The sequence below is a fragment of the Neofelis nebulosa genome, chromosome 6, assembly GCF_028018385.1.
Source record: "Neofelis nebulosa isolate mNeoNeb1 chromosome 6, mNeoNeb1.pri, whole genome shotgun sequence".
NCBI lineage: Eukaryota > Metazoa > Chordata > Mammalia > Carnivora > Felidae > Neofelis > Neofelis nebulosa.
In genome coordinates, this window is record NC_080787.1 from 16,055,557 (window position 1) to 16,079,040 (window position 23,484).

The 23,484-nt window shown below is 45.8% G+C and overlaps 1 protein-coding gene and 1 pseudogene across 9 annotated transcripts in view; both read left to right on the forward strand.

The window, feature by feature from the left end:
- The window catches only part of ATXN1 (ataxin 1), a 419,041-nt gene that overhangs the window by 170,772 nt on the left and 224,785 nt on the right, over positions 1-23,484 (forward strand). The window lies entirely within an intron of this gene.
- Positions 3,096-4,833, forward strand: LOC131515314 (peptidyl-prolyl cis-trans isomerase A-like; annotated as a pseudogene).

Here is a 23,484-nt window from a genome sequence, read left to right on the forward strand (position 1 = left end):
GCCTGGAGCCTGCTGCGGATTCCGTGTCTCCCTTTCTCTCTGTCCTCCCCCACTCATACTCTGTCTCTCTCTCAAAAATAAATGAAGGTTACCAAAAAAAAAAAAAAAAAACAAACAAAACAAAATAAAAAAGAAAATAGTCCCCATTGCGGGAGGTCCAGGTAGAGACGGGAATGGGGTCGGTGGGCTAGCTACAAGAAGAAGATAAGTAGGACGCTGAAGGATGAAGGCTCGAAACGGAGAAGGTTAGGCTGGGTAAATCCCTGCAGAGTGTGGGCTGACGTGCCGAACTTTCCTTTATGCCGCCAGCAGCCCATCTGTCTTCATTGGTTTCTGTGTCTTCATCACAGACTCCATGAAGTGTCTACTTGGCTTTCCTTTTCTCTTTCTTTTTTCTTTTTTTTTTCTTTTTTTTTTTTTTAGCTTTTTATCTTAATCCCCTCCCAAAGGTAACAAAAAGAAGACCACTGGACCTGGATGCTGTTTGTGTGTGACATGCGTGGCAGGCAGGGGAGCAAGCTCGATTTCTGAGTGGATGTGAGCGCGGGGGTCCGTCTGTATGCATCCGAGCATATTTGTGTGTGCATCCGTGAATATCCGTGCATTTGTGGGGATAGCCACAGACACAACACACGTGCGCCTCTGTTCTGTACATCCTAACACGGAGAGGACACGTTGACGATAATGAGAAAGGGTGACAGGAAACCGTGAAAGTAACATGCCTTCCAGCAGCCTTTACTGTTGCAACCCAAGTGCACGATGCAACTAACATTCGGTGTGCGGGGAGAGTCTTTGCCTGTTCATCATTTAGAACAATAGTAGGAGTCACATATTAACAGGTTTAAGTGTCAGTAAGTGTCGAAAGATACAAATTCTCTATTGTTGGCAGCTCTTGGAATACCGACCGGGTATTTTCGTATTGTAGCCCTGGTGGCTTGGAGTTCAAAATGCTTTGGATGAAGAATGTTACAGAGTGTGCTCTCTGCGGCAGAAGACGTGCCCTGGTTGTTTGTTTATTATTCCCGAGGACATTTTCAGGTCTGAACTATCACACGCAGAAAAGAAGCGCTTTGTTCGGGAAATACAGGAGGAGCGGCACGAGAAAATCGAATTAAGTGAAGAAACTTCGGGAGCCCATCTTTGATTGATGGTGCTTCTTACGTATTCTTCATGATTCCCTGTGAAGGCATAAAAACTATGAAATTGGATTTGGAAACTGGATTAAGACAAATGGCTCCTCAGACTTTTTTACTTTAGCTCTTTCCAATTTTCCTAGGAAAGCACATAGTCGCTATATAAAGAGTCTGTGTTTACTACATTAAATCTTCCTAAAAAGCGTGCCCTTGAGGCTTGATTTTAAGAATTAGTCTAGAAGATGCAGGGGCAGGCTACACCTGCTAACTGTGTTACAGTATTTGTCTTTAGATATTTTATGTGCACACTTGCTTTTATAGAGTGAGCAGAATACTGCTTTTCTTTTTCTTTTTTTCTTTTTTTTAATGCTTATTTTTGAGAGAGAGCGAGCATGCGAGCGAGTGACCCGGGGGGCGGGGGGAGAGAGAGGGAGACACAGAAGCAGAAGCTGGCTCCAGGCTCTGAGCTGTCACCACAGAGCCCGACGCAGGGCTCGAACTCACGGGACCGTGAGATCGTGACCCGAGCTGAGGTCGGATGTTTAACCGACTGAGCCACCCAGGCACGCCCCTTGAATACTGTTTTTCTTAAAAGTTTTTTCTGCCTGTCTCTCACCATAGACTTCTTTCTCCAGGTAGAGTTTACCATATTCCCGTTTGAGCTATTGCTTTACTCCTCCAAATACTTTTTATCAGGGACTCATAGGTGTTCACACGAGTCTCTGTTCACTAGACTGTAAACCGCTTGAGAGAAGAAATTGTTTTATTTGTTGTAGCACAGAAGGCAAGGCCCTGAACATTACTTGTCGAATGAATGAATGAATCAGCCACTCAATCAGTCAGTCACTGAATCTGACACCTACCGTGTACCTAGCATTGTCTTAGACCCGAGGGAATGTGAAAAAAGTGTAAGACATGGCCAAATCTGCTCTGATGTCGTAGAAAAATCTGGCTGAGGGTTAGGACAGCCTGAGTGAGGAAATCATATTGGATTACAACCCCAAAGAAGAACCCATGAGTCCATAGTGATATCAATAAATAATTGAATGAATAAATGAATAAGTGAGGCAAAAGAATTCTCCTTACAGAAGAATTCAAGTTAATAAATAAATACATGAGAGGCATCATTAGAACTCCTCGCAGTAAATGCCACAGGAAAGTTCCACGGATGGATGCTAGGATTGGTGGGCAAAAGACTAAGCAGAAACGGGATACTTGTAGCATTTTAAACTATCTCCCTCCAAAACATTTAGTAATTACAAAAAGGAATAGGTCTCTCTACCTGGAGAATCCTCACAGACATACCTCCACTGAGCGATCAGGGTTAGCATTACCAGGAAACCATATTTGACATTGTATGCCCCTTCACAGGAAATGCTGAGAAGGCCCCCCCGCCTCAGGCGACTGCCGTGGTGTTCTTCCCAGTCCTGTGTAATCCCACTCTCCTCAAGAGAAAATATCCAACCCAGTCGAAGGACATTCTAGAAACCAGCTGACGAGTACTCTCCGGAAGTGTCATGGTCTTAACGCTAAGGAAGGGTTGAGGAGCTGTACAGGTGAAAGGAGACCCAAGAGACAGGATGTGTCCATGTCGTGTGAAAGCCTAGATTGGTTCCTGAGACACAAAAAGGACATGAGTGGAAAACTGGTGACATCGTCATAAATTCTGTGATTTGGTTGGTAGTGTTGACCACGTTTAATATCCTATGATTATGTAAGACTTGAACATAAAGGAATGCCTAGTGTTAGGGACAAGGCAAGTGTGTACTATTTTTGCAACTGTCTATAAATCTAAATTTATCTTTGTGAAAATCTAGCTGAGGACACAACACCAATCCGCAAGAAGCAATTGCGGAACAATAGGTGACAGCGTGCAACCGAGAATCCGTGGGGGGTGGGGGGCACGCGAGGGTCATTGAGCGCTGAGAAGAAGGGGGCATGGCTGGGGGCACAGGGGTCAGGACAGGTTTCATAGGAGAAGCGCCTTGAGAGGAGGTGTAGAGGTGACGGGGGGAGGGGGGACACACAGGGATGGGTCCAGGAGCAGGGAGAGCAGGGACACAGGCTCGAGGGAGGGACGCAGGCGACCCGGGTGGGGTAGGTGGAGAGGCAGGCCGAGGGATGTGGGTGTCATTGCTGGAGAGCAGCAGGAAAGAAAGCTGGGCCCCTGTGGGGAAGACAGAGCAGAGGGTCATGAAGATGTGGCAGACGGGGAGGTGACACAGAGTTCCAAGTTCTTGCTCCAGAAAGTGCCGCCATGAGACAGTACACATGGGAAATCGGTGACAGGGTATCCAGGTGGCTGGGATTTGGGAAAGAGGAGGCCAGGTGAGTTAGGAGTTAGAAATAGGTAATGAGGGGCGCCTGGGTGGCGCAGTCGGTTAAGCGTCCGACTTCAGCCAGGTCACGATCTCGCGGTCCGTGAGTTCGAGCCCCGCGTCGGGCTCTGGGCTGATGGCTCGGAGCCTGGAGCCTGTTTCCGATTCTGTGTCTCTCTCTCTCTCTCTGCCCCTCCCCCGTTCATGCTCTGTCTCTCTGTCCCAAAAATAAATAAATAAAAAAAAGTTGAAAAAAAAAAAAAAAAGAAATAGGTAATGAGACCTTGCAGATGACGACGCCCTGGAGCCGCCACCCAGAGATGGTCAACTCCACTGTAGTTTCCACCATCGCCATGGCTGGGGAGCCTATGGGCGGCGTCTCCTTCGAGCTGTTTGTAGACAAAGCAAGGGGAGAAAGGATTTGGGTATAAAGGTTCCTGCGTTCACAGGATTATTCTGGGATTTACGTGCCGGGGAGGTGACGTCACACGCCATAATGGCACTGGCAGCAAATCCGCCTCTGGGGAGAAACTTGATGATGAGAATCTCATGCCGAAGCACACGGGTCCTGGCATCTCGTCCGCGGCAAATGCTGGACCCAACACAAACGGTTCCCGGTTTTTCATGTGCGCTGCCAAGACTGAGTGGTTGGATGGTAAGCGTGTGGTCTTTGGCAAGGTGAGGGAGGGCAGGAATCTTGTGGAAGGCTGTGGAAGGCTTTGGGTCCAGGGACGGCAAGACCAGCAAGAAGGTCACCATTGCTGACTGAACAGATCTAAAAAGGCTAACTTGTGTTTTATCTTAACCACCCGACCGTTTCTTCTGCGGCTCAGGAGAGCACCCCCTCACCCCCACCTGCTCGAAATATCCTGTAATCTTTGTGCTCTCGTGCATATGGTTCAGCAGGTTTCGTGTTTTTTCCTTACTGCCCTCCACATCTAGCTGGATTGCAGAGCTAAGCGTATGACAACGAAGTGAAAAAAATAGCAGCAACAAAGAAATACGTCATGAGAAGCAATTCGTCCGAGGCCTGGAGTGGGAGGGGTGGAGAATCAGAAGAGGAGCAGGCATCGTATCTAAAAGCATGTCAAGAGGTAGACTCATAGAACGTAGTGATGGGTGGATGTGGGGCCCGAAGAGGGAGAAGTCGCAAAGATGATTCCCGGGTCAAGCTCACAGGACAGGTGCCGCTGGTGTCCGTAATTGAAATAATTCATTCCGCAGATATTTCAGTGCCTACGTTGAGACATTCTGTGTTCTAGGTAAAGGAGGATGAAAAAGAGTGTCAATGTGATGTTTCCCTATGAAACACAAGCAGGAAAGCCCATGGCTTGAGCTGGACTGAATGACTTCACAGATGACCGGCTCAGACCCACATATGGTGGCGGGGGCGGGGGTGGTGGGGGGCGGGGGGGGTGTGTCTCTGTCCTCCAGTTAAAAAGAAGGGAGGGGTTGCTGTCTTCCTAGCAGCAGCCGTGAACGGCGTTAGGATATTTTTCAAGTTGGCGCTTTTCTGTGCTTAATAAAGACGTCAAGCCTACTGTTCAGACTCTACTCACCAGAAAACTCTCTCTAGTAAATCACCATTCTACTTAGGAAAAGCTCACACGTACTCTTTTAACTCTGCCAAGATAGAGATCCCTGGGTCCCAGCGGTCCCAAATACGAAAGCTAAAATACCGTAAAAGCACAATGAACTTGACGGAAGAAAAAATGGAAAGTTAAGTTTGTGTGCTGAAGTTTCGAGCTCCTGCTCTTCAGGCACTATGTCTTGGGGACTTGTTTTATATACTGGTGCCCATTGAGCAGACCCTTAATTAATGTTCTCCTGGACAGGTTTGGCTGTGTCATTCTTCTCTTGGGCTTGTCCCTTCTCCGTGTTACTTAGGACGGGGTTTCTGTATCCTTTATTCCTTTGTGTTCATCAGAGACTTCACAAATTTCCACCCATACCTCAAAAATGACTATACAAAAATGTCCATCGCTCTCACAGTTGACATTTCAGTTATGTTTCTTAAAAACTGAGCACTGACCCCCCTTTTTGGTATCTATCAGTGATTGGGTTAAATAGACATTTTACTGAGAATAGGAAATTAAAGAGAAAGTTAACCCCTTTTACGGTTAACTGTAAATGGAGGTCACTTGTATCCTGGCAAGCATGGAATTGAGGTGGTTCTGATTCGGGTCCAGAACGAAGCATCCCGTGTCACCTTTGCAGCACGTTAACTTAAGCTCCAGGTATCTTCTGAATGGCGAGAACGCTCCGTGAAATGTGAATGGCCTACGCGGTATTTAAGACATGGTTTAAATGGCAATGGGTCTCCTCATACGAATAGACATCTTGTGTGTAATGTAAGAAGGAGTTCGTCTTTTGTAGAGTGTCGACCCTGGTAGTGGCAGAGCACTCTGCGAGGTGACCACGAGGTCCCCTCTGTGGGCCCGTTGTGGAAGCCTATACGTGCAAACTAGGAGGGTAAAGGGCCTTTTTATGTTCTTTGTGTCGACTTCAGTATTGTTTTCATCGGGAACATAGTTCTAAATTGTAATTGCAGTTCTAAATTGAATTGCGTTAAATTGTAATGGTTCTATAGAAAAGTTCCATGTACAGGTGCTTACCCTGTCCCGTGAGTCTCTCCACAGCGCCATATAATACAGGCCAGTCTGCACCACCCCCTTCTCAGAGCGCCTGGTGCAATTGAGTAGAGTGCATTTCCTACGGTGGGGGTCCAGTTGTCCTTTGGTGGCAGAAGTGGGAGTCGTATGCTGAGCTCAGGGAACCATTCCGGACTTATTCTCGAAAGTTGTGAGGCCAAGGCAGACAGAACCTCAGCCCGGTGACCCCGCAGCAGAGCCCCTTAGGCAGTGAGAAACTTCCCGGGCTATCCTTTGTCACAGAGTTCTTACTCATGTGTTATGCAGATTAGTTCTTTTATTTTTTAGGACGCCCCACAGGAAGCACGGGAAGCACGTGGTCATGTAATCTAGTGGACCTTTTACAAATGCAACAGAGACGAGGGTGGAAAGTGCCAGATAATTGCTGTGGAAGAAACAAGCATAGAAAGCCAAGTTTTAGGAATGAACATAATCTGTTTAAGGTTAGATCTGAATTTAGAGTTTGTGCCCTCCCCTGTGGCATTGAGTAATGAAATAAGGGGGAGACCTAACAGAGCAAGAGGTGGGTGTGGTTACACATTCCTTCCTTTCTTCACTGTCTCCACTATTATCTCCCCTTTCGCATTAAAAGTAAGTTAAATGAATGAGAATGAAGCCAGCAAGCTGTTTTAACAACTTTCAAGTGCTGTCACTTGTGTGAATTTTGTCATGACAACAACATGATCCTGGTTTTCTTGCCCAGTACACATGCTTTGGCGACCCTAACCTACTCATGAAATCTGCAAATAATGGGAAAAAGACTTCCTAGGAAAGAGAAAAATGGGTGATAAAAAAAAAATCCTGCTCTTGGCTCTGTGGGTGAGGCCCTGAGATGCCCGGAGTCTGGTTGGCTGAGCAGGGCACTTAAAGTAGGGTTAATGATGTAACTAGTTTACTTACCCAGTTCCCCAAGTAGATTCAATGGAAGGAGAGGGGTTTCTCATGTTTTAAATATATCAACCACAGTGAAGGAAGTAGAAAACTGGAAGCATTAAAACAGCTCAGCAGTGTGGGGCCACTCATTTTAGAGAGACAATATCTGCGCAGATTTTTCAGGGTAGGTCAACATAAAGGACGTTTTCCTGAGATGCAGCAAAGCAGAGAGGACACGGAGAGCAAGAATGTGGCATTCCAACACCCCAGCTGGTCAGAGTTCACTTCCGGTGTTCACAGGTGGGGGTGGAGACATCCACCTGGCCATGATCCCCAGACCCAGGGTCTTTCCATCTTATGGCTCAGCCGTTCCCTAAGGTCAGTGGGAGACCAGAAGGTTCCTCTGCAGCCAGTTTGACCAGCAGTGGTGGGGGAAGTGAGGCACTGAAAGATCTCGCTGGAGGTTTGTTACGCTCTTGTTCATGTTCCCTTGGCCAGATTTAGTCAGGTGGGCACACCTAACCGCGGGGAATGCCGGGAAATGCCAACCTTAACGCTTGGGAGGTCAGGGAAGTGTGTGGAACACTAACCAGCCTCTGCCACAGCTGGGTACCTTCTCGAGCCTGATGTCAGCCTTTACATCCGGTCCAGCCGTGCCCTGGGGGCATACCTGCATTGAGTACCGGGTATTTCCAGGCACCCCACCCCTGTCCTGGGAAAATCGGGGGCCTGCTGAGTCAGTGTGTCAGGACCCTTTTTTTTTTACATATTTTTTTAATGTTTACTTATTTTTGAGGAAGAGAGAGAGACAGAGTGCGAGGGGGGAGGGACAGAGAGAGAGGGAGACACAGAATCGGAAGCAGGCTCCAGGCAATGAGCTGTCAGCACAGAGCCCGATGCAGGGCTCGAACTCGTGAACCATGTGTGAGATCATGACCTGAGCCCAAGTTGGATGGACGCTTAACCGACTGAGCCACCCAGGTGCCCCAGGACCCTTTATCCTTCACACCATCTTTCTCTGAACACACATTCCCTGATGTCATCTTCAGCGTGGAGGGAGGGGGGGGCGGAAAGAGCAAGTAATCCTGAGTGGCCCCACATGGAAAGACGAGGAAGCTTCTAAACACGGCCACTAGAGGATGGCCTCCTCACCACCATCCTGGGCTTTATCTGTGCCGATTGGTGAGGAAACCGCTTCTACCGAAGTTCTTCGAACTGCACCGTCTGGGAGCCGAGTCCTATTAACATAACTAAATTCCGAAGGAATTCCTGAAATCATCTCAGTCCTTCCAAATGTCCCAGTGTCTGTGTTCTGTCCTCAGGGCTGCGTTGTAGCCCCATTCTGCTCTCCGGAGCTTGTACCTCCCACCAAACTCTGAAACAGGTGTTTACTGAACTGAACTATTGGTAAGCTTTTGATGTCACATGACAAAAAACAAGAAGGGGAGTTTCGGGAAGGGGGGCTGGGGGTTAACTATATAAAATTATTTCGGTGCTCTATTACATAGGTTGGGATGAAGTATTTAGATGGGGGGTTGGGGCAAAGTTGGGGGGTGGGAGGAAGTCTATATAGAGAGCAAGGCAGGGGCACCTGGGTCGCTCAGTCAGTTAAGCGTCCGACTTCAGCTCAGGTCATGATCTCACGGTTCATGGGTTCGAGCCCCACATCGGGCTCTGTGCTGACAGCTGGGAGCCTGGATCCTGCTTTGATTCTGTGTCTCCCTCTCTCTCTGCCTCTCCCCAGCTCACACTCTGTGTGTGTGTCTCTCTCTCTCTCTCTCAAAAATAAACATTAAAAGCATGCATAAATAAATAAATAAATAAATAAATAAATAAGAGAGGCAGGCAGATGCCAGAAAAACTTAGGAAGTTCCAGGTCAAGAAGAAGAAACGTCCTTCTTCTCCCCGACCTGCTCTTGATTCCTGTACCTCCTGTTCCCTGCCCGCCACAGGAACAGCTTGCTTGAGAGCTGTCAGTACCGAAATTTGTCTGCATCACGGGCTTAATAGCTCTTGTTTGCCTTCCTACAAAACTGAGCACTATTTATAAACTTTGCTTCTCTGAGAAAACGAGTTTGGGGTTCCAACCAACTGACTTACAAATGAACTTTCTGTACAGAGCTCATTCATAAATTGAGGACTGCTTGTACTGGGCTGGTAACCCAGAGATAACATTTATCTGTGCTTTATCAGTACGGGCTTGTCAAGCTAACTTATGTTTACTCTTCTCTGCATTTGTTTTCATGATAGCCTTGCTCTTAAAATTTAATACTGTATGTTTGGAGAAACATTTCCTTTGGAGGTGCCTCAACTATTCATGTGAATTGGAATGGTGATTTCATTTTATCTACCAATTTATCTTTAGTAGGATTCATGGCTATGAAAATCTTTTGTGCAGGGAGTCTGTAAATTGTAGAAAAATTGAGAACGATTTAAAGGAAGTAGGGGAAAGAAAGAATTCTTTTCTTGTATTACCCCCGGTTGTCAGATATCTTGCAATGTAATTACTGTGTTGGTTTGTAAAGGTTAAAGAACGCTGAAGTTTATAATTCCCTTTTGCGTATGTGTTCCACGCATACAGGGGAAAAATCTGACGCATCAAAACAACATGCCTTAACGTAAAAGTAAAAGTTCTGAGCATTTTATGGTTTGTCGACACATAGACATACATAATTCGTGGATTTTTATATTTGCTTTTACAAATACCCGATGAGTCAGTTATTTGTTCGTGGAGCCGATTTGCAGATTACAAACTTTGTTTATTGCAAATCTGTTTGTAGGTGTAATGCATGCACAGAGCTGTTGTTGGTAGCATCATATTGTAATGCAAAAAGGTAAAAACCCTGGTCTTAGAGATGCTCCTTCTTAGGAAGCATACAACCCATATCCAAGTAAAAAAATTCTGCTCTTAGCAGAGCAGCTGACAGAATATGATCACAGACGTTACTGATGCTGTTCTGTTAGAAAGCAGAAATAGAATGCCTAGGACAGGGCAAGATTGTCATAGATTGTCAAGGTGATGTGCTGCTGTATTAAAAAGAATACTTTGTTCCCCCCTCACAATGCACCCCTGCAATGGTAAGAATCTGTTTCGGCTCTTATTCTGCCTTGCAGTTGAGGCTCAGATTCCGATACTGGTGTAGTTAAAATTTAGTGACTAGCAGTCATGTTTAATGGTCTTCCCCTTCTGTTTAAAACCGTACTGTGGCCCTGGCTAGAAACATTTCCTTTTAGTTTACATAAGTTTATGCATTCTGTTGTATCTTTGGCTGATTTTTCTTTCCTGTCAAAACTATGAGAATAATTTTCATGTCATGATCTTTCTGCCCTCTCCAGCCTGCAATCACTTTCCCCCAAATTGTCCTTGTAGATTTCAGGACACCTTTATATTAAATGATCAGTCATTGACTAATACCTTTGAAAGGATTTTACAGAAGCTGAACTGCCAAGCTGTAGTTTAACACAAAGAAGCCCCCGTGAGCGTGAAAGAAAGCCCTTTATGAACTGTAGAGTAGTGCGGAAAAGTCAGGCATTATAATGAAATACTGTCAGGTTATTACTGAGCATTGACTGTCAAAACATGTAAAAGACAATGTATATTTTCCCATAGGTACACTTGCTTATAACGTTTTGAGAGTAGCTAGAAGTTACTCCAATACTATATGGGAGTATCTGGCAGGGAAAGAAGGGTGAGGAATCCAGAGTTTTAAAAGGCCAACAAAAATCATTAATTAAGGGAGAACTCTTGAAGCTACCTCTTTAAGACCCCACCGGATGCAAAAACATGAAATGCTGAATGTTAGAAGAGAAATAATTAAGTTTAATGGATTTCTGTTTTATGACCAGCTCAAGTTTACTTACAGCTTTCTAGATATCTGGAGAGACGCGAAAGCTTTATTGTTGTTATTCACCTTAAATCTTATATAATCTGCTCTTAATTTCCAATGTCCTGAAAAATACTTTTTCTCTCTTTCTGGACACTTCGCCCCCACCCTCCTACCCCCCTGCCAGCGCCCTGCCAGAGAAAAAAGAGCCTGTAGTTTTCAGCACTGATACTGCTTGGATTCATTTGTAGATGAAACATACCAAGTGGGGTGGGAACTTCTTCATGAAAATTGGGCCCAATGGGCTACGTGACAGTCACTGAACATGCTTGTCTTAGTAGAAATTTATCTTTTACAGCTGACACGCCATTGAGCAGAGTAACCTGTTATAAAACGTGGCACTTAATCATTTGTGTTGTGTCTTCAGCCCCGAACATCAAAGCTGAAACATATGAAGCGACGTTCTTGACCTTTAAAGAGACTTCATTAACCCTGTGTATTAAAATGGTTTTCGATGAAAGTCTTTGAGAAATGCTTTCGTAGTTGATTTCTGGAATGCTCGGAGAGTAAAGGCAGTTTGTGTGTGTGTGGGGGGGGGAGGAGTTGGGGGGGGTCAAAAGCCAACATTATCCAGAGACCTTACAGAATCATGCCGAAATAATAATAATTGTTGTTGTTTGTTACTGTGATGATGATTATTATTGCAAATGAGTAAATTGGCATTCTGATTTCTTAGTTTGAGTATTCCCTGAAAATCACTGTTGCCTCGTGTGGAAAAGGTGGACTTCCTGGAACCAATAATATTATGGAGGTCGCGGTGCAGGCAGTTATTGGCGTGTTTATCAGATAAATCAGACATCAAATGGGCCATAGGCTGTGGTTCTTCAGTACATTATCCTGGCAATTTTTATTCCCTGAAGAAAATCATGGTGCCTGTTAACCAGAGTAGTTTGGAGAAGGCATGGCTTTTAGGTACCCCGTTCCCGTGATTTGGAGAAGCCAGAAGGCAAGGCTCCAGAGCACCCCCTCGGTATTTTTTCATAAGCTTTAAACTGGGTATGAAAAGGCCTGTCCACCTCAAAGCTTCTGCCTGGGAAGATCAAGCAGAGATTGATTTTTAGCCACTGTGCTCATGGGGGAACAGAATGCAGTAGCCAGGATTGAAAGAAGCAGATAGAAAGAAAAAGCGAAGTAAGCTCTCCGGCACCCACCTGACAGTGTCTCCAGAGGAAAAGGATCGATATCTTCTGATATTTATAGTTAAAGAAAGGGCTGGAATTCTACCTTGCGTATGGTCTATCCATCAGGACCTCTCCCCCAGGGAAGACAAATATTCTTTATTCAGGAAATGGGAAGCAGGAAACGTTAAGGGCTGTCTGGCAGGTCGTTTTGCTACATTCACAGAGTTGTGCCTTTGTCACCTGCCCCCGAAGGAAACCTTCTAGACATTAGCAGTCACTTCCCATTTTCCCCCAAGCCTTCACCCCCAGCTCCTGACAACCACCCATCTGTTTTCTCTCTTTGTAGCTTGGACTCTCCTAGACATTTCGTATAAATAGAATCACACGGGATGTGGGCTTTTGTGCCCAGCTTCTTTCACTTAGATAATGTTTTCAAGCTCCATCCTCCCGGTGGCAGGTAGCAGGTCGGTGGCTGGTTTCTGCAGCCCTTCCTTGCTCTGACTGAATAATATTCCACGGTATGCATGTACCACATTTTGCTTATCCACTCGTGAGTTGATAACCATTGGAAGTGCTTCTGCTTTTCGCGTCATACGAATGATGCTGCTGTGAACATTCCCAAACTAGCTTCTGTGTGGGCATGTTTTCATTTCTCTGTGCAGCTTACTTTTTTTCCAAGTTTATTTACGAAAGAAAGAGAGAGCGTGTGCACGGTGCGGGGGGGGGGAGAGGGGGCAGAGAGAGAGGGAGAGAGAGAATCCCAAGCAGGCTTCCGACACGGGACTCGATCCCATGAACCGTGAGATCATGACCTGAGCCAAAAGCAAGAGTTGAACGCTTAACTGACTGAGCCACCCAGGCGCCCCATCTGTGTTGCTTAGAAGACATTAAATGACTTTTTTTTCCTTTTCATACATCGGTTTGCTTCACTACAGTCTCTTCTTATCTATCTCACTCTCCTCAAAATAATTTTCCTGAAAAAGGTGGTTGTAGAACAGCAAGAACCTCAATTAATTTGTTTACTAATCACCAACCACCAGACTCTCTCCTAAGCACCCCACATGTGTTCCGGCATTTCTCAGATGGCCTTACTTTCCAGACACCACGGAGGAGGTTTCGACGACGGGCTCCGGGCTCCCCTAAAGCCTGAGGCTATGCAGCCGGGATGTGGGAGGAGCTGGGAGTTGGACCCATTGCTCTCTTAATCCAATCTCTGTATCCATTGCTCTCTTAATCACAGAACTCTCTGCTGCCTTCCTCATCATAAGATTAAGCCACCTGTTCAGGCACCTGTTCACCTCTCAGAGCGTTCTTCTTTTCATGAGCCCCCCTCTGACTTGGCCGTGGAAAGTAAGAAATGTGGTTCAAGACTCTTTATCGGGTGCCCCCCGTCTTCCTTGACAGAATGACCATTTCCCTCTCTGTTTGAGTGAGGTGCTCAGTTCCAGCCTGGCTCTTTTTTTTATTATTACATTTTTTAATGTTTATTTATTTTTGAGAGAGAGAGAGAGAGAGAGAGAGAGAGAGAGAGAGAGAGAGAGAGAGACAGGATCCAAACTGGGTTCTGGTGATAACGGCACAGAGTGGACTCGAACTCACAAACCATGATGAGATCATGGCCTGAGCCGAAGTCGGACACTCAACCGACGGAGCCACCCAGGGGCCCCCACTCTCTGTCTCCTCACCTTAACCTCACCTCCTTCATGCCAGTCCCGCACATACTGCCACACCCATGCCCTGTTTATCAATTCGATCCAACCTGCTATGCACCTGTCGAAATCTCAGTATCTCAAACAAGGCCACTCCCTTCTCTGGGCACAGCCTGGGGCTGCCTGCTTTTTCTCCCTTCCCCCGTCCTCCCCTTCCCAGTCTCTTCAAAACCTATCATCACTCCTGCCTTCTGCACAAGGGTATTTATTCCTCTTGTTTTTTGGAAATCTCGAGACATAAATCCTTCACCTGTCTCTTCTCTTCAGTTCTGTGCCAGTCCCACGGCTCGAGCGTTCCAGTGGCTCTGACCTCCAGTATCAGGTACGCCACACCAGATACCCAAGGCATCAGGAACTCAGAGGAGTCTCTTTGGAGGCTACCCAAGAGTTTATAGAATTCTTCCGATTTTATGCTTTCAGCACTTTCTCTAAGTCATATACAAGCTACACTAATTCTCACTCCCGTTCCCTCCTTCATGAACGTGGAAGAGAACATAAAAATGTCATTTGTCTCATCTGTAGGAGAGGATAGATTTTGGACTAAAATAAAGTTGGGGGTTACCTGTGAATTTCAGCAACCCCTGCGCTCATGGCTGTCATGGCTAAGGAGGCATACAGGGGAAGCCTTGCCCACTCTTTTGTGATGACAGATGTGTGTCGAAGGGAATCCGAACGTTCCACTTGACAGAAGAGGTTACAAACAAATGGATTTGCTACAGGCTCCGTGAGAGAGGTAAAATGAGGAGTTTTGGTGGAGTCTGAAACCCTTCACTCTGGCTGGCCCGTCACTGCTCACCAGTGTGTTCTGCCTGAGTGCACAGGGCTCCTTCGGAGGGGAGTCGGAGAGGGGACGGGTGGGTACAGATGGGTGTCCATCCTTCTATCTTTACCCTCCTCTCCCCGCCCCCTTAGAACGAGCACATTAAGGGAATGTCTGGTGAATTCACTACAGTGTGTATCAGGACATTTTTACAGCTGTTTTGTTCTGAATTTAACCGATGGCCAATGAGAGACTTAATAATTCAAGCGAGTAGAAATAGACAAAATTGGTCTGTTTTGTATCCTGAGGATAAATCTAAACAAACCTACCTAGTTGGGACGCGTCCAGCTGTCGCAGCAGCCGCATTTGAATGAATTATGAATGAATTATGAAAATCCATCTGGTCTTGGAGGGTAGTCCTGCCCACTCTGGAGGTACGGGGGCGCCGGGGTGGGGGAGGGTGGCCTTACAAAAGCCCCACGTATAGGAAGCTCCACGGAATGCATCTGTTTTGCAGAAGTTGAATTGGTCTCCTGGATGGTCACTTGGGAGGACTTTTGTATAACTATGTTTTTCTTAAATATGCCTATATTAAAAATAACCCCCAGATCTCTTGAAAATTAGATCCCATATTTTGTTCATTTCGTATCTGTGTCCTTGCCGTACTTGTTTTCTTTCTTTTAACCACAAATTTGTCTTAAATCACTAAATGTATAGAAGGGGCACAGTAGATGTCCACAGAAAACTAAGTCTCTTGTTTCTGTCTCCGAGGCATCAAAATTCGCTCCTGGAAGCAAGCTCCATTAACATTTTCTTTCTTACCATTACCGTTACTTTGAAATACCTTTCGGATTATTTTATAACTATATAAGCAAAACTGGGTTCTTGTTTTTTTAAACAATGTTTACACCGTACAAACTATTCTGCTCTTTGCCTTTTTTTTTTTTTTTTTTTTAACCTGTGTATCCTGGAATATCTTTTTGTCAGAACGTAGAGAGTAGCCTTATTCTTTATAATATCTAAATTGTATTCCATTGTATGGTCCTGCCACACTTTATTGAGTCCCACATTGACAGACTTCTGCGTGTTTCCAATTATCTGCTACTATGAACAAAGCTTTGGTGAATTACTTTCTATAAATAGCATTTGATATGTCAGCAAGGATCTCTGGAGGAGAGATTACTCAAGTGGAATCAAAAGGAATGTGCAGCTTTAATTTTGGTAAACCTTGCCAAATTGCCCTCCAATTTGGCGCTCTGTACCAATGCGTGCTCCCACTAGAGCTGCGTGAGTGTGCCTTTTCTCCACAGACAGTGTGATTAAACTTTGTGGTCTTTGCCAACCCAAGGGGTGAGAAAATACTATCTTTTAGTAGCTTTTAATGTGACTTTGCTCATTATAGCGATGATTGAATATGTTTCCACATGTTTAAGTGCCATTCTCGTTTGCTTTTCTAAAAAATGTACGTTCACATTCATTGCCCGTGTTTTACTGGGTTTTTGGTCTTTCCGTCGAATCGATTTTTAGGAGCACTTAGGAGCTCAAGAAAACCAGTCCTTTGGTCTTGTACTTTTTTTATTTATCTGTTTCTTTTTTTGATCTATTTTTTTTTTCATGCGGGATTTGTTTTTAAAATTATGTTGCCTTATCAGATTTTTTTTTTTTTTTTTGGCTTTTAACTTTTTGATGTACTTAGGCCTTCTCCAGTCGAATATTATATTTAAAAAAAATGGTCTCCTGGGTTTTTGCTGAGTATTTTTTAAATCATACCTTTTATTGAGGTACCATACAATGTACTCTTTTAATGTGCACTATTTAGTGGTTTTAGTGCATTTACAGAGTTATGTAACCATCACCACAATCTAATTTCAAAACGTTTTCATCATCCCTCAAAGAAACCCCGTCCCCATCAGCATACCCCATACCCTCCCTCCCCAGCCCTCAGTAACCACTAATCTGCTTTCTTTATTGGTTGTGCCTATTTGGAAGCCTTCATATAAGGAGAATCGTATCACATTTAGTCCTCTATGACTGGCTTCTTCTACTTAGCATCATATTTTCACGGTGCTTTCTAGGATTTTTATGTTCCTCAGTAGTATTTAATTGTTTTTCATAGATCTTGCCTATTTCTCATCCAGTTTATCGTCTAGGTACTTTATATTTTCGCTGCCATGAGAAGTGGGGACATCTTTTTACTGGCTGTCATTGAGGAAGGCTACTGATTTTTGCATATGACTTTTGTTAATTACCTTAAGGGATTCTCTAATTGTCTACCATTGCTGTTCAGCTGGCTCGCTCAGATTTGCAGCCACAGCATATGCAAATAATGATTTTACTGCCTCTTTTTCCGATTTTATACCCCTTTTTTTCTTTCTCCTTTATAATTAAATTGGCTAATTCCACCAGAACAGCGTTAAATCACAGCGATGATGGTGGACAGCCTGGTGGTGTTTCTAACGTTAATGGAATGCTTCTGATGTTTCCCCATTTACAGCGAGGCTGCCTTTGGGGTTGGGCATGTTTAATGCCCATTTGGTGTTTGCAGGGCTTTCCAATGAGCAGAAAGCAATTTAGAAGCGCTGGGTCTGACTGAATTGTTTGCAGGGGTGAAGGTTGCTCTCCTAACTCTCCCGCAGGGATGAAGTGGTAGGCTGATTTTCCTCACCAGCACTGAGGAGTTTGAGTGGGAAGTCCGTGCTGTAAAGGAGAAAGGTAGCAATTACACTCCAACCTCGTGCTATTTTTCTTTTGCCAATCAAGTGAAAAGACTAAGAAGCTATACGAACATGTAACACCATATTTACCAATCCGTGAGGATTAAATGAGGGCTTTTGCTAAAGGAGATATGGGGGAGAGGAGGGAGAAAGAGACAGAAAGGAAGAAGAGGTAAAAATGTCATTTTCTTTACTGTCCCAACCCCCCCCCCCCCGCCCCGATTGAGCCGTGTGATACGGCAAAGTATTTCTGAGGTCAAAACACTAATTGTCAGCACATACGATAAAGGGTTTCAGAAAAGGCTAAGCAGAAATAGTGAAATCTTTTGCCATTTGTAAGCAGAACTGACTAGTAAGGAGTTCCAAATATTGAGAAATCCTTGAAGGGAAAAGGAATTCCTGTTCAAACATGTTTACATGTTGATTCTTTTTGATGTTGCCATTAAGAAAGTGTTTGGATCTCTCGCAAAGAAACCGGAGAGGTATTTTATGTGCTAACCCTGAACCTGACATTAGTAATAAGTACTAGGACGGACTGTCCCTTGCATTAGCACAGCTCGAAAACAAACAGAAGACAGTGACCGTTGAGGCCTTGATGCCTGTGGGAAACATTTAATATACAGAGTTGGTGAGTTGTGGTTAAAAACCAAAGGAGTTTAGACTGGCTCTACAAATTACAGAAACTGACGGGTGATTCTGGGGACTCACTGTGCCATCGTCTGTATGATATGCAGGAAAGAGAAAGTCGTGGGGAGTGAACAGACCGCGTGGGTATGCCCACCCAGAGGACATGCCCACCCCTGACCGGCATCTGCTGGCCTCACGCCAGAGCCCCGGATGTGACTTTCGCATCGCAGGAAATCCCCGCTCTGGGCACATGTCTCGAGCGTGTTTCTCACCTTCTTATTGGGTGCTGAGGAGGAAAGAGCTTGGAGCAGAAGCATCTGCCGTTTGCTGACTGTGTGAACTCGACCAAGCTACTGAAGCTTTCCGAGTGAGTTTAGCTGCTCGTCTGAAGTCATGCCTCCGATTCAGGATTTGTGCAGATTTCGTAGCGATGCACACATCTAGTACAGCCTGGGGCCTCGTGGAGAGCAATTGCTCCATAAGTGTTTATAGACAGGCCAGAGGAAGCAAGGGCAGAGGGAAAGAAGGAAGAATTCCATGTGTCAAGTGCCATGACCCTGATACGCAGAGAGTACTGGGGAAGCTCATAAAGGGAATCACATCCAGGACTGGAATGGAGAAGTGTTTATAGGAAAGATGTCTCAGAGAGATGAGTTATGAGGAAAAAGCAGGCAATGTGGTCTAGGGAATGGAGAGAAGGCCAGCATTTTCAAGGGCGTAGGCTTCAGGGAGTCAAGGAGTCTGAAACCCAGGGAAGCGTTAGTAAGAGACTATGGCCGAGGCGGTGAGAAGAGGTGGGCAGCGGGACGGAGCAGTGGCAGCCCTCGGGTTGTGTAGGGTCTTCTTTGTCATGCTCGGAGGGTGGCTCCGATGGTGGTGGCTGGAAACATGAGGGCACAGCTGCATTCGCATTTTCGAGACCTAGCCTCGGTGTCTGGGGGGCGGGTTTAGGAACTGGCGGGAGGGAAGGGGCTCTGAACCGTGGCACTGATTTCTTCCATATTCCCCACAAGTCGTGGCTCTGTGCTGAGCACATAGTAGGCTTTTCAAGTAAGACTTCTGGACGGACTTGAACAAAAGCTGTCATTTTGCCCGGATCGCCTTTTTCCATGATTCACTTGCTTTACAATTTATGGAGTATTCTCATGTGGATTTGATCATTCCCCCCCCAAGTTATTTTTCACCCTCGGTTAAATTATCTTAAACCGTGCGTGTCGTGGCATAAACATACCCTAATCTACTTACAGTGTATCGTGCAAGCGTCAGTGTTCTAGAAGAGATCTTACGTAAAGGGCACTCGCCTAGAACTGCATGAAAATTACTACTCGCTGGGTTGCCCTCTCCCACCAGAAAATGGTGTATGTTCAGAGGGATAATTGTTCCCAGCCCTAAATGCTATAGGCTTTGCTCACACTTTCTTTCAAAGCTTTCCCTTTTTAAAGATTCTTGCAAGCCTCCTCGGTCTCTCAAAGGAGAAAGCTATTAAAGCTGTTAGCTCCTGATTGACTTTGAGCAGAGCAAAGTCTCATCACTGCAGAGACAGTCTCATCACTGTCTCATTCAGGGGAGATGATGCTTTCCTAGTTAGGATGGCCACAGGCAGTAACTGTGGCCATGGGCCATGGAGGACCACGGTCAGCGCCAAGTGGAGTAGGAGATGGTGGTATTGACCATGGACTGGAGGAATAAATAAAACACTGGGTTTTATATTCAACCCGTCAACTAATATTTTTTGAGATGCCACTGTGTTCCAAATAGGGTGCCAAGGACTAAAGATGCTAAAACAGGACAAGAGGAAACTGGTCCCTACCCTGTGATGCTACATTATGGTTATTGTAGCAGAGGAACAAGTGACTAGTCAATTACAATACCTTGTGATCGATAGCATGAGAGAATATAGTGGAAGCATCTAGGAGGGACACCTGATTCTCACTTGGAAGTCTGTGGGAGACCATGATGAAAATTCAGGCAGTTTCCTAAATAGGAAGAGGAATAAGATATACCTTAGAGAGTTTGGGGGTGATGGTTTTTACCTCAAAAAATGGGCATAGTATGGATTTTGCTATGGATTTATTACGGACCTTTAATAAGTCCATCAAAATGGCCTTTGGGTCATACAGTATGTGGAACGTATGCTTGGCGGCCATGATGTGAGTCGACAGGGCCGGTGTTCTCCTCAGACCCAAACTGTGGTGTTTTGTTTTGTTTTGTTTTGTTTTGTTTTTACTGTGTGTCTTCATATTGTCAATTGACCAAGAAGCCCAAATCCCAGAGGCCCACGGCCCGAAGGAGTGGAATCTGAATAATATCTCTGAAGAGATCTACGGGTATTGGTATATGTGCAGTTGCCACAGGGAACGTTCCTGAAATCGAAGCCGTTTTGCTCTGTGTGGTTTTTAACAACTTAGTATTCTGTCATCTGGAACACACGGGGCGGCCTCACCCTTGGACGGAGGAGCCCAGGTCAAGTTGCCCCCAGTGAGAATTCAGCGTCTGATGGAGGTGCTGTCCTGAGCATGAGGGTTGGCGGACAGTTGTGGAAACCCAGAGTGTGTTTGAACGGCACCCGTGTGGACCAGCCGGATGAGACGTAAGGGTGAGACCCCCCCACCCCCCCCCATGAGACGACATTCTGATCGGGTCCTGGATAGTGGACCGCGACGGCTCCTGCCACAGCCGAGATGAACGTTGAACGTGGGCCGATGGAGGTGGGCTTGTGGAGAGTATGAGTGTCTTTCTAAATTCGGCCTGTGGAGAGGCAGGCCACCTACACTCTAGATTCTTGTGTTTGGAAGCTGTGTCCGGAAAAGAGCAGCAGAATTCTTCTACCTTATAAATGATGCTTTATTCAAAACCCACTGTATGAATTAATGTGCGTCCTCTCTGGGAAAGCAAAGATTTTCACACTGTTGTTTCTTTTGAAGTAGCAGAACGGCAGTGTAACGGGAAAACACATTTATTCCTCCTAAACGGTATCTTGAAGATTCTTCGTCTTTGGGAGGAAACGCCCTACCACATAGTCTTTTGGGAATTCAGGGGCTACTTGCTGTTTAGAAATGGAGTGAGCTGCTTAGAGCGAGGAGTGCGAGTTGTTTTGGGTTCAGGGGCGTGGGATGCTTAAAACATGTAGCAGTTCAAGAATCTTATTCTGTTTCTAGAGCCAGCCTCTGCAGGTGCAAGGTGGCAGCTTTGATTGGCAAGAAAGCCATTGCGTCTTGTCGTGGAGCGTGTGTGTCCTTGGATGGTGCCTAGCGACACCGCCCCAGCCCTCCCACCACCGATGCACACGCGTGCCTTCTTGAACACGCTTAGATGCATCCTGTAGTTAAGAGCCCGGACGCAAGTTAGAGAGGAATGACTAACACAGAGTTTTTTCTTTTTTTTTCCAATTAAAGACACTGCTCTTTTTGCTCTGCCTCTTGAACATGACTTCTCTGTTACTCGTTTATTTTCAGTCTCCTCAAGGGAAATGTCGATTTTTCACACCCTCCACGTTTGGTAGAGTCACAGGACGTTAGAGCTGGAAAAGCCCGTAGAGCTCTAACACGCCCAGTAGGAAGTGCGAGCAGGATCGCCGTGTCAGGATGCCCAGCGGGCGTTCTGAAAAGCGTCTCTGGATCTTGGAAGAGCGGTCAGGGCCGGACTTGTGGGTTTGCGAGTCCCTCCCTCAGAGGCAAGAGCAGCAGATGCATCTAATGGGGTCATTCCCCTGCTCAAACCCTTGGGGAGCACCTTCACGTTTGACAGAGTCCTTGCAATTACTCAGAAAGGCCTTTGAGACCCTCCCAAGGTGGCCTCCCCGTTCGCTTTCCATCTCATCTCCTGCCACCACCTCCCCCCACACGCACTTCCAGCCACAGTGGTCTGGTGACCACATGGCGGGGGACACGTTTGTCACCTCTCTCTTCTAAAGCCGTTAGTTACCTCACCTTCCACTTCCTTCTGGAAGCCTTGCCTCGTGAATTGGGGTGAAGTTACCTCACCTTCCACTTCCTTCTGGAAGCCTTGTCTCATGAATTTGGGTGAAAGACCAAAGGGAATCTGTGGTCTGCCATGATCCGGAGAGTATATTCTCCGTCACCAGTCACAGATCTTGTGTGATTTGCTTGGAATAGCCTTTTACCAACTTAAGGGACATCTGACGTGATCTACGCTGGCCCCTGTCACAGTGCAGGTGGGACGTCCATCCTGACACACACATGTGCTGCTTCTTCCTGTAGTCAAACATATGGAAATTTATCCAAAGTTTTTCTTCTTACCCTTCAGGTTACATTATTTTCTTTGCAGTTTCACGTGTCTCCGAGGATGTTGATACTGAATTATCCTTTTTGTAAAGTCATACGTACCCATTTTTGAATTAGTATGTGGAAATTCTTTTTTTTCCTTAATTTTTTAAGTGTTTGTTTATTTTTTAGACCGAGACAGGGCGTGAGCAGGGGAGGGGCAGAGAGGGAGGGAGACACAGAATCCGAAGCAGGCTCCAGATTCCGGGTTGTCAGCATAGAGCCTAACACGGGGCTCGAACTCACGAACGGTGAGGCCATGACCTGAGCCGAAGTCGGATGCGTAACCGACTGAGCCACCCAGGCGCCCCTGTGTACAGAAATTCTTATTCTGGCTTCACTGTCACGTCATTGGTTTGTTTGGGCAAATTACATAACCTCTGCCTTCATTTATCATCTGTAAAATGGGCCTACGAGTAACTCAACCTGGTTTTTACAAGGATAAATAAAACCTAAAATTAAAAAAACATTTTGAAAAATGCCTTAAAATGTGGAACGTAAACATATAAACGCACTGCTTATAGTCAACAAGCAACTTTCAATCCTTCTTGATAATTTCATGCAGATTATGTCATATTATGTGTTGCATAAAAATACAGAACCTGCTGTCAGAAGACAGGAGTCCGTATTTCGGCTCTGCGATTTACTAGCTGGGTGCCCATGACTGAATTACCTAACCCTTTTAAGCTTCCGTTTCCTCCTTTACAAACTGGGAATCTTTGACATGGCTGCCGTCGATTAGAGTCGTTGAATAATTGTTTTCTGCATCTATCATATTTGCAAGATGCTTTGTAAAACGCAAAAGAGTATACTTAACAATGACCATGATGGGGCTCTCTCGTGCCCCCGTCATTATGCTGGCTGTAGAAATAGGTCAAAAATATATTTTGACTCCCTTTTCTGAGATACCTCTCGGCTTGCCCCAGACGTAAAAGGGATGAAATGAAAGCAGGAGCGGGAGAGCCGAACATGTAGAAGAGGTTGCAAAATTGGCAGAGGCCGTGGATGACTTCTGTCCTATCCCGAGGTGGAAAGGGACCAGGTTGACAGGCAGATAGCGCGGCAGCCATGTGGCCAAAGCTGAGAACAGGTGCAGGTGGGAAGGTAGTGGAAACGGCCTGGATAACACGGTAAAGCCAAGTGACGGTTTGCTAGGGTGTGTGTGTCCACAGGCTTGGAGTGTCTATTCCTGAGTGTTCCCTGCGAGCAGTGGTGGATAGCCTACCACACTGGTGGCATGCATTGTGGGACAAGAGGGACCTCACGGGAGCCGGTTCGGCTTCCCCCCCTTTACCTCTCTTAAGTTGGGTGGGGATAAGGTGGTGTTGCGTGTTGAACTGCATCCCTCCAAAAGACGTTGGGAGTCCTGACCCCGGTGACTATGCAGGTGGCCTTATTTGGAAATAGGGTC